The sequence below is a fragment of the Lagenorhynchus albirostris genome, chromosome 7 (genome assembly GCF_949774975.1).
Source record: "Lagenorhynchus albirostris chromosome 7, mLagAlb1.1, whole genome shotgun sequence".
NCBI lineage: Eukaryota > Metazoa > Chordata > Mammalia > Artiodactyla > Delphinidae > Lagenorhynchus > Lagenorhynchus albirostris.
This window is the reverse complement of record NC_083101.1, coordinates 63,868,461-63,879,081: the sequence shown is the minus strand read 5'-3', so window position 1 is coordinate 63,879,081 and position 10,621 is coordinate 63,868,461. Positions and strand designations below refer to the sequence as shown.

General features: G+C 41.2%; 1 long non-coding RNA gene across 1 annotated transcript; it reads right to left on the bottom strand.

Annotated features, from left to right (window-relative positions):
• Positions 1-8,696: 8,696 nt before the first annotated feature.
• Positions 8,697-9,315, bottom strand: LOC132523644 (uncharacterized). The gene is made up of 2 exons (XR_009541602.1): positions 9,028-9,315; positions 8,697-8,947 (listed from the first exon to the last, which is right to left on the bottom strand). It is a non-coding gene; the product is annotated as an uncharacterized LOC132523644 (long non-coding RNA).
• Positions 9,316-10,621: the final 1,306 nt, after the last annotated feature.

The window sequence follows — 10,621 nt, the reverse complement described above, 5'->3', positions numbered from 1 at the left end:
GAACCTATTGGCCTGTAAGCCTTACTGACTTTTAAATTTTAAAGTAGTTCAAGCTGGATGTTTATCAGGTGCAATTGAAAGATGCACAATGAATACATGGACCTTAGCAGAATTAGGAAGGAGCTTTACTTTCTTTTTCTTACTCCCTAAGAATGTTTACAGGAGACTTTTTAGAATACATGCCAGACTGGAAATATGGTGGTGAGCAAACAGGTTCTACTGACCGTCAGGGAGATCATGGCCTATTGGGAAGAGCTAACACTCAATGACTGCTTGAAATTAATCAATTTCAAGTGTTCGGTGTTCTATAGGGAAAAGTAGCCAATACCTAGAGGCCTCATGTCTGGGTGGGGAGGAAGTGACAGTTTCCACAAGGAAGTGATGGTTAGTCTGACCTGAAGGTGGTAGGGGTTAGTCCCATCCGCATGGGCCAAGGTCTCCTTTGCCGTCATAACCCTGCATAGCATGGTAGCTACCTAAATTTTAAAATGTCTCTTTTGATTTTTCAACTAACTGAGCTGACACCAGCCAGTTTATCTGATAACATTAATGGGAATATGAGTTTTCCTATACTTTTCATACTTCCTGTAACATTATTAAGTTGAAAACACATAAGAGAAAATTTTGATCTGAATAAAATGAAGTGCTAAGTAGAAAAGTGGAATAAATAACCTTCAGGAAAAAAAAATGTTACTTCTAATTCTTCTGTGATTAACTGACTTTAGAGTCTTAAATAGCTATAAAAATTCTGACATATCTGTATATTTTTTTTACTCAATCAAAAATCATGAAAAGATACAAAAACTGGGTATGGTTTGGTGCAAAGAATATATACTTTTGTTGGATGTCACCTCTAAAGGTATCTCAAAATGAATATGTGCTAAAACTATACTCAATATTTTGTAATAACCTATAAGGGAAAGGAATCTAAAAAAGAATATATATATATATATATATATATATATAAAATCTGAATCACTTTGCTGCACACCTGAAACTAACACAACATTGTAGATCAACAATACTTCAGTAAAAATTATTTTTTAAAAAATGAATCTGTGCTGCTATGCAAATTAGCACCTGCCCAATCCTAGTATGGCATCCTTTGCTTTGCTGAAATGTTTCCAGTTGTGATAAATCCACTGTCCACTGGTTTGTAGCAAGCAATTTACATTTGTCAACTCTCATATGTAGAGATCTCATATCTCATATCATATCTACATATGTAGATATGCTAACTATTATTGATAGCCCATCTTCTTATCTTCCTCAGTGGAAGAGGTAATCTGATTTACCATTTTTATACTGTATACTATGTATTCCTCTTAGTATCCATTACATTCCTTTTATATTTTTATTATATACTATATGCTATGCATTCCTTTAGTATCTTAAATTCCAGCTAGGTTTTGAATGACCTGTTATGTTCATATACTTACGTATTATCTCCTGAAGGCATGTCTATACTCTTGAGATCAGGGACCAGGGCTTTGATGCCTTTTCAACTTTTTTCTATCATGTCCAAAGCATCTCATCCAATAATTAATATTGATATGAAGTTAACAAATATTTCTTGACATGTATAAGACACCGTTTCTAGGTCAAGCATTTGGAAAGTAAATGTTCTTTCCGTTGGTGTGACTGCTACTTATCTCATTTAACATCTGGTTAGAACTGTCATCTATGAAGAAAAAGGAAGGAAAGGAGGGAGGGAGGAAGGAAGGAAGAGAGGGAGGGAGGGAGGGAGGAAAGAAAAAGCTTACTTCTCTATATTTATGTATACTACCATTATTTCATGTGGTATTAAATGCCTCTTTTACATAAGATCAAGAGTTTTAAAATTATGTGCTAGTTCTACAGCAAAACAGTTGCAGGCAGGATGTGAAAAAGAAATCAATGCAATTTACTTATAGTTAATTTAAAATTAAGTTAAAAATGAAAAAAGTTGGCTTACTCTCAGTGGTGCTGCTGTTGAACTGTCATTTAAAAGCTTATATAATTAGTGGAAGCATGTTAATTGAATTATGGCAATTAAGTCAGCCTTGAGACAAGAGGGTCCCTTCTGATTGGCGAGACTGTGGTAATTCTGTAACCCATTGTCACCTGTTAGAAAGTTTCAGGACCATGTCTCATCCTGCCCCTTAGTACTTTAGCTACCGGAACGTAGCCAAATCTTGATTTCTCTGGTGTTAATTATCTACTTTGTGGGTTTTTTGAGCCCTTGGATTCTTCTCCTCCTTTCCACAGGTTACTGGGTTGTTAGCATTGATGGTAGGCTGGAGCCATGAAGAGGCCATGCGATTTACATCTATTGGTTTTTTGTTTTTTAAACTACCACGTATCCTCACCAGTAAAAGATAAAGTGTGTGTGGGAGGGAATGAAAATATTTGGGAAGTTGTTGTGGAGAAAGCAATTTTCTTTTCAGCCCTCTCTTTAATAATGTCGCTGTTGATTAAAGCTTAGAGAAAATACTGAAGCAGGAGTTCGCATGAGTTTGGGGGCTGTTTGGGGACTCTAACTGTCCATGTTAACCCCTTTTTACAGATGTTGTAGAATGAGCTAGCCATGTCCCTAACCTGATATTACTAAACAAAGTAGCCTTGGGAAATTTCCTGCCTCTTTCCAGGACTAAATTTATTCTATGTAGTGAGATCACCACGGTTCCTTTCAACTCTCAAATTCTCCAATATTTGGCCCATTCACAAGGACAGTGCCATGTTTTCTAGGACTCTGATATAGATTGTTCGCCTTCTATGTCCTGGGGTGATGAAGCTGTACAGGCAGAATGTCTGCCAGCCAAACAAACCGATGGGAAGTGTAGCTGATGCCACTAAGGACAGGCAAAGGGGAGCATCAGAATTGTAGGTTCCTGCAGAAGAGGGAAAGCAAAAGAGAAGCCAACAGAGAAGGGAAGGGACAACCATACTGCCATGTCTGAAAACAGCAATCCTGGGAAAGTTCTGTGAGCAGGGCCAGCCCCATACTGTGCAGGAAGTGGTGCAAAATGAGAATGTAGGGCCCCTTGTTCCAAAATGAAGAATTTCAAAATGTCGACCCTGTCTGTGGGCCTGGCTGGGAGGGATTAATTCTGTTTTCCAGGGGTTGAAATCACAGGAACCTCCCTCTCTGGATCGCCTGAATCTGCAGGGCTCACTTCAAGTCTGCTTCTCATTCAGCGCTATGTTTCTTTCTTGCTTGCTTTTTTTTTTCCAACAGTGCTGCTAGCTGTATAAATATTTTACAGTTCCCCTATGAAAAGTTTCCAAGGGGCCCATGTTAAGGGAAAAAAATCTTTGAAAGGATTTTTTCCATCGCAATTAAAACCTTTCAAAGCACCAAGAGCTCCCCAGTCTCACTTTAGTGCAACAAACCTCTATTTTTTTTGACCAGTTTGGATGGCTCTGGGTCTGAAAGTAAGCCAGCCTCTTTGTTTGGTGACTTTGTGGGCTGCCGATAGACATTTGGAATTTAAATTCATTAGATACATGGCAGAGCTGGGGATGGAACCCGCGGAGGGTTTAGGAATGCTGTGATCAGAAACTCTAACCCCGATTTCCTGTATCTCATTTACAGGGGTAAAATGACTATAAATCAAACTAAAGCTCATTTTGGCTCCCCAGATGAAGTCAAATGTACACTCTGACTTATGCATATACCATTTTTAGTTAACGCACCAATAAAAATAATTGTGCAAGCCTAAATTTGGAAGTATTCCCAGTGTTTATGACAAAACTTAATATAGCCAGGCGCATTGAATGTAATATGGGAATTTTATTGAAATGAAATTAGTCCATCATGTAAGCTCCACGTTTTCCTCAGATTTCTTGGACTTCATATGAGAGCTCTTCTGGGGACCCTAATAGGGTCCTGCAAAATTCAAGTACAGTATGTAGAGACAGAGTTCAGACTACAGCTGCACCCTGAGTAGGATGGTGCTCCCCGAGTTTCCGTGCAGCAAACGACACACGCTTTTCCAAGCATGCCCCTACTCCCTACCCTGGGCTATGAGCAGCAGACATATTCTTGTGGTTTTGCTCAGGACACAGGTCTCCTGGAGAGGTGGAGATAGGGTTCGTTTGTAACTCTAGTAAGCACGTCATGTGCCAGAGACCTATTACGTAACTTCCCTGGGGAACCAGCATGGCAGCAGCATTGCCTATGTCCATGTAGTTTGGTTGCTTGACCGTATTTAGGGATGGAAGTCCGGGGGCTATGGGATGCTTTTTGGCTGCTCGAAGGAGGACACAATATTTGTTCCTTTGAAATTTAGGGTTGGGGGTGGTGGTGTAGGGATAAGGATATTGGAATGAAGGAATTCAAATTCTGATATGGATTACATTTCATTTACAGTGGTTCACAGACTTTAATTTGTACATAAACACTTCCTGGGGCACTTGTTAAAAAAGCAAATGCCCAGGCCCCACCACAAGAGATTTTAACTCATTACATCCTTAGATGGACCTAGGAATTGGCATTTTAAACAGCACCTCGGATGACATTGACACAGTTGGTCCCAGGATCTCAGTTTTTAAAATACTGTTATCAGGTGGGTCATCAATAGCAACAAACAGACTTCGATTTATTTAATTGCTGTAGACTGAACGTTCCCCTCTAAATTCATATGTGGACACCTAATCCCCAAAGTGATGGTGTGAGGAGGTGTGGCCATTGGGAGATGATTAGGTGGAGCCATGAAGGTGGAGCCCACACGAATGGGATTAGTGCCCTTATAAAAGAAACCCTAGAAAACTCTCTTGCCCCTTCAGCCCTGTGAGGACACAGAGAGAAGGTAACCATCTAAGAACTAAGAATCAAACTCTAACCAGACACCAAATCTGCCAACACCTTGACTTTGGACTTCCAAGCCTCCAAAACTGAGAAATAAATTTCTGTTCTTTATAAACCACTCAGTCTAGTTTATAGCATCCCGAAATGACTAAGACGTTACTAAGTGTTTATTTTTAAGGTGTTACTATGTGCATAAGGAAAGGTCTGGACCATCTCCTTCACTGCCTTTGGACCACCATCTAGATAGGTGTCTAGCCTATTTTTTTTCCAACTCAGGAGACAGATATTTTATAGCTTCTTTTTATAGCCTGTTTCAGCGATTAATCATCATTACTGTTAAGACTTTTCTCCTTAGGTCTATACAGATTTCTTCTTGCTGAAATTGGAGCCCATTTCCCCCATTTCCCCCTCAGAAGACATAGAGAATAATTGGATTGTGTCTTGATAATAATCCTTTATGGATTTAAAGAAGGTCAAAAGTATCTTCCCTTTAATCCACACAGCAAACAGTTTTGTTCATGGTCAGGGGCCAGTTTCCATCCTTATGACTCCAGTAGGTCCAAGGATGGCTGACTTAGGCCTGGACCTCAAACACCTCAGGTGCCTACTTAGATTGCCTTCCCCGAAGCCATCTTGGAGGGACTCTGGGAATTTAAGGGGCTGTTTTTGGACATTGACATCACCACTTCCACAGTTTACATGGAGAGAGTAGCTGTCTCTTCTTTGACCTTCTCTTAAACTCCATTCTTTCTACTTTCCCTTGCCTTCCCTACCTTTCATCCTTCTAATTAACAGACTATAAGACCTTGTCTGACCTCTGTGGTCAGAGCAGAAAATGAATTGGGGAATTTAAATGGAAGTTGAGCCCGGCCTTTCCCCTCTGGGGCAGTGGTGGAAAACCTCGAAGGTGGCCTCCTCCGCTCATGCTTTGTGTAGCTGTCTCCCTCTGAGTGTGGGCAGGGCCTGTGACTGTCTTCTCATCAACAGAATATAGTAAAGGTGGTGGGATGCCATTCACATGATTATGTCATGTTTTATAAGACTCCGTCTGGCTGGCGAACATGCCCCCAGAGACTCTGCTTGCTGGCTTAGTGAAGCCGATGGCTATGTGGGCAAAGCCCACGCGGCAAGCAACTATGGGTGGCATTTGGGAGCTGAGGGCAGTCTCCAGCCAACAGCCAGCAAGGAACTAGGGCCCTCAGTCCTACAACTGCAAGAAAATGAATTCTGTCAACAGCCTAAATGAGCTGGGAAGCAGATTGTTCCCTGGTCAAGCCTTCCCATGAGAATGCTGCCTGGGCGACAACTTGATTTCAGCCTTGTGGGCTCCTAAGCAGAGGACCAATGCAAGCCATGCTCAGAGTCCCGACCCCCGTAAACTGTGGGATAATAAGTGTGTATTATTTTAAGCCACTAACTTTGTGGTAATTTATTACTCAGCCATGAAAAACGAACAGAACGACCATTTGATTTGACTTACCTGGCAGTGTGTAGGGGGAACTGTACAAGGCTGATGAGAGAAGGCCTCCAGAGAGACATTTAGCCTGGGAGGGCCAAGATCAAAGGGGACCTAGTATTTATATACTTGTAAATATTTCAGATTTTAGTGAATGAGGACCATGCTTGAAATCTTCTCAAACGTTTACATAAAAGCCACTTCCCTTAAAAATTAATGTTGATCATTAGAATAACAGCCCTCATTTACTAGCATACACTCTGTGTCAGTCACACTTTGAAGAGCTTTGTGTATACTAATTCATTTAATCCTCTTAAGTGACCTATCAGATAAAAACCCCATTTTACAGGTGAGGAAGCTGAGGTACCCAGAAGTAAAATTATCAGCTCAACTATGAAATGAATTTGAAAACAAAGGTGGGGGAGGGCAAAAGGCAAACAAGTTTTTTGGCCTTTTGGTGTCCAATTATGCTCCCGTGTATCTCCATTTTTAGAATTATGTCTAGCTCTTATGAAACCTGGACATGGCATGGGCCTCACTAGACTTCTGAGAGGGCCTGTGTGAATACGTCAAAGAGGTAGTTTTCCTAATGATAACCGTAAGTGCCAAGTAGACCGAAGTGAACACTTCAGTAACTCGATAAAGATGGAAATAGTAGAAACTCAGACTCTTGGACCAAATAGGATTCTAGGCCTATTAACTTTGGCAAATCATTTGCCATGTTGTCCCCATTTTAGTGGCTTTTACCAGCATATTCTAAGTTTTATTAATATTCTTTTGAAAATGTAGAAACAAAAGACTGAGCTTGACATTGTCAACGGAAGTACCATTTTGTGGCTCTTGTGGGTCCTGCTGTGTTTATGTATCCTAGAAGATATGAAATGACCTTTGGAAATCGCAGCACAACATCCCAAGCTGGTAGGCATCCTATGATTTACTTTTTTCTGCAGGCCTTAGATTTAATCAAGCATTCCCAAGTTCCACTTGCAGCTTTTGTATTTCTTTTGGCCTTGAGAACCCTATTCAAATTCAGCTAACATGTTTTTAGTGAGTGCTAGTGGGTAATTACTAGTGTCTTCACTTTACAGATTAAAAAAACTGAGACTCAAAAAAGCTAACTGCCTGTGGTTAAACAATTAGAAATAACAGATGAGAGATCTGAAATCAAACCATCCTGCCCCATGCTCAGGACTCCACGCACAATACCAAGCTGAGTGTTGTGTATTTCCCCCCAAAATGTTCTGCATGGGAAGTGATCACGCGATAGACGATGCTTCCCCCCACCCACATGCCTGAGCATGTGGGAAAAAAAAAGAGGAAAAGGTATTTAAATTAGCCTGATCATGTTCCCCCAAATGATGTGGTTTTTCTGCACACTGGGAAGGTTCCACCTGCCCTAAAATGGGATCTCTGTTATCATGCACTGCACTGGAGGTTTATTCCTTTCGAACTAAAGGCTTTTTGGTCTTTTCATAGTGTTTAATTAAGACTTTATCAACAGATTCTGAGAGTTAGTGCCTGATGGGACTTCAGAGCCATCCAGGGGTTCTTTGAAAACCTCCCATGTATGTTCTGCCAGTTAGAGAGGTATGGCTTGGGGGGAGGGGGAGGGAGGGTTTTAATGTGGCTCTCCTAGGGTGAGCAGGGCTGGGTCTTGAAGTAGAAGTGCCTGTCCTAGAACATTTGTAACCAGACACCACACCACTTAGAGCAGTAAGTGAACTTTTAGCCTCTTCTTAACAAACATTTTTAAAAGTTCCTTAAAAAAAAGAAAATCTAAAAGCCCCATGTCCCACCCTTAATTTTGCTTTGTCCCTTGGTCTAGTTTAACTCTATATCCCACACCTTGAGCAGTCTCCTCTGGGGAGTGTCTCCTGTGTCTTGGGGAATCGTAGAAATTCTTCTTTTTCACTTCGAATTGGGAGGAAACCACCGAAGCATTCATTCTCTCCTCTGAGTCCTGCTCCTTCCTCAGACCCCAGATTACCGTTCCAAGATCTCCGTGGTGGTGACAGAAGAATAGAACTTGACTTGTGAGTTATTTGGGAGGATGGTAGGGAGGCCAGTAACAATAGAAGAGAGGAAATGAATGTTCAGTATGAATTTCTGACAATTCGAGAGAATAACCCAACTTGACCTGTGCTGACTTATTCTTTAGCGAGCAGTAATCATGGTGTGGTCTGAAACCATGTCCGTTATCTCATTTCACTTTATTCATTTGTTCAATGACATTTATTGAGACCTACTATGTGCTAAGCACTATTCTAGGTACGGAGGTTCAACAGTCAACTGGATTCCTTCCCCCAAAGCCGAAAAGTTTCACCAGAGGAGTCAGACACATGAATGAGTGATTGCAGTCTTGAGTAATAAATTATGTGGGACCATAGGGAAAGATAACCTAAGCCCGGTATTATTTGTTGCTACATAAAAAATCACCCTGAACTTGGCAGCTTAAAACAACAAATATTTATTATCTCATGTAGATTCTGAGAGCCCAAAGTCAAGGAGTGGCTTAGCTGGGTAATTCTGGCTCAGAGATGATCGTGAGATTGCTGTCAAGATGTCAGCCAGCGCTGCAGTCATCTGAAGGCTTGACTGGGGCTGAAGGATCCTCCCAAGAAAGCTCACTCACAGGGCTGTTGGCCTCAGTTCCTCACCATGTGGGCCTCTTCAGGCTGCCATCCTCCCACAGAGTCAGTGATCTGAGAGAGAATCAGAAGCTAAAGTGGTTTTTTTGTTTTGGTTTGGTTTTTTTTAAAGGAACATTTATTTATTTATTTACTTACTTATTTATTGGCTGTGTTGGGTCTTCGTTGCTGCACGTGGGCTTTCTCTAATCGCGGCGAGCGGGGGCTACTCTTCGTTGCGGTGCGCGGGCTTCTCATTGCGGTGGCTTCTCTTGTTGAGCACGGGCTCTAGAGCGCAGGCTCAGTAGTTGTGGCGCACGGGCTCAGCTACTCCGCGGCATGTGGGATCCTCCTGGACCAGGGATCGAACTCGTGTCCCCTGCACTGGCAGGCGGACTCCCAACCACTGCGCCACCAGGGAAGTCCCAAGCCACAGTCTTTTTATAACCTACAATCAGAGGAGACTTACCGTCACTTCTGCTGTATTCTGTTGGTCACAGATCAACTCTGACACAATGTAGGAGGGAACGAAACAAAGGCATAAATACCAGGAGGGGGCTTTGGGGAGCCATCATGGAGACTGACCACTACACCCAGCCTAGGAGCATCAGGGAAGGCCCCCAACAGAAACCAAGACCACAAGGAGAAATAGAACCCAGGACCACAGGATCCTTCTATCATTCATGAAAATTCACAGTAGCTCTCCCATTCAGTAACAAGGGATGGCTTCTCTTCTGCCACAATCTTTTTCCTTTTCTGGCTGCTTAAGATGGCCAGCTGCCCCCATATTGGGTTCATGCAATTTAAGGCCCCATCATTTTCTGAGCCAAGAGGAAAGTGGGATACAGGATATGCTAAACTCTTTGAGTACTGTGAGCCCCACTCCCCAGCATCAGGAGCTTTATCTGAACTCTACTAAGACCTCTGAAAAAGATCAATTGATAAATTGTATAGGTCATAGATATGGATGTGTATTAATGTGTAGTAATAATGTGTGTCATTATTAATAATGCAATGTTGAGACCAAGATGGTCTAAGAATCAGTACCCACAACTATCTACCAAAATTGCCAGTATCTAGTAATGTGTGTTCACTAAGACTTATTTTTGTCTTCATTTAATAACAACTTTGTGAGACGTAATGGAAGGACAGGGATGTTTAGATTTCTAAATGAATAGCATCTTCATATTTTTGTTCATTTTTATAACGCTGTCAAAATGGAAACAGACATCTCCAAGAACCATAGTTCATTACTTTTTACTTCTCACTAATTGACATTTTTAAAGTATCCATTATAGGTCTGGTAAAAATTGCTGACATTTGCAAGGTGTCCAAGGTAACAGAGCTCTAACAAAAGACTAATTCCAGAGACTGGTTTATCTTTAAAATTGATATTCCTTATATCAACATAAATGAGAAGGAAACTAATGAGACTTCATTTTATTCATTTAAAAAAAATTTTTTTTAAGATTTTTTTCTTTTTGATGTGGACCATTTTTAAAGTCTATTGAATTTGTTACAATATTGCTTCTGTTTTACGTCTTTTGTTTGTTTCGTTTTTTGGTGTTGTCTTTTTTTTTTTGCCGTGAGGCATGTGGGATCTTAGCTCTCCAACCAGGGATCGAACCCACACCCCCTGCATTGGAAGGTGAAGTCTTAACCACTGGACCACCAGGGAAGTCCTGAGACTTGGTTTTAAATTCATCACTTCCCGTATGCATCTGTGTTCTAAGTCTGAATCAGGATGAG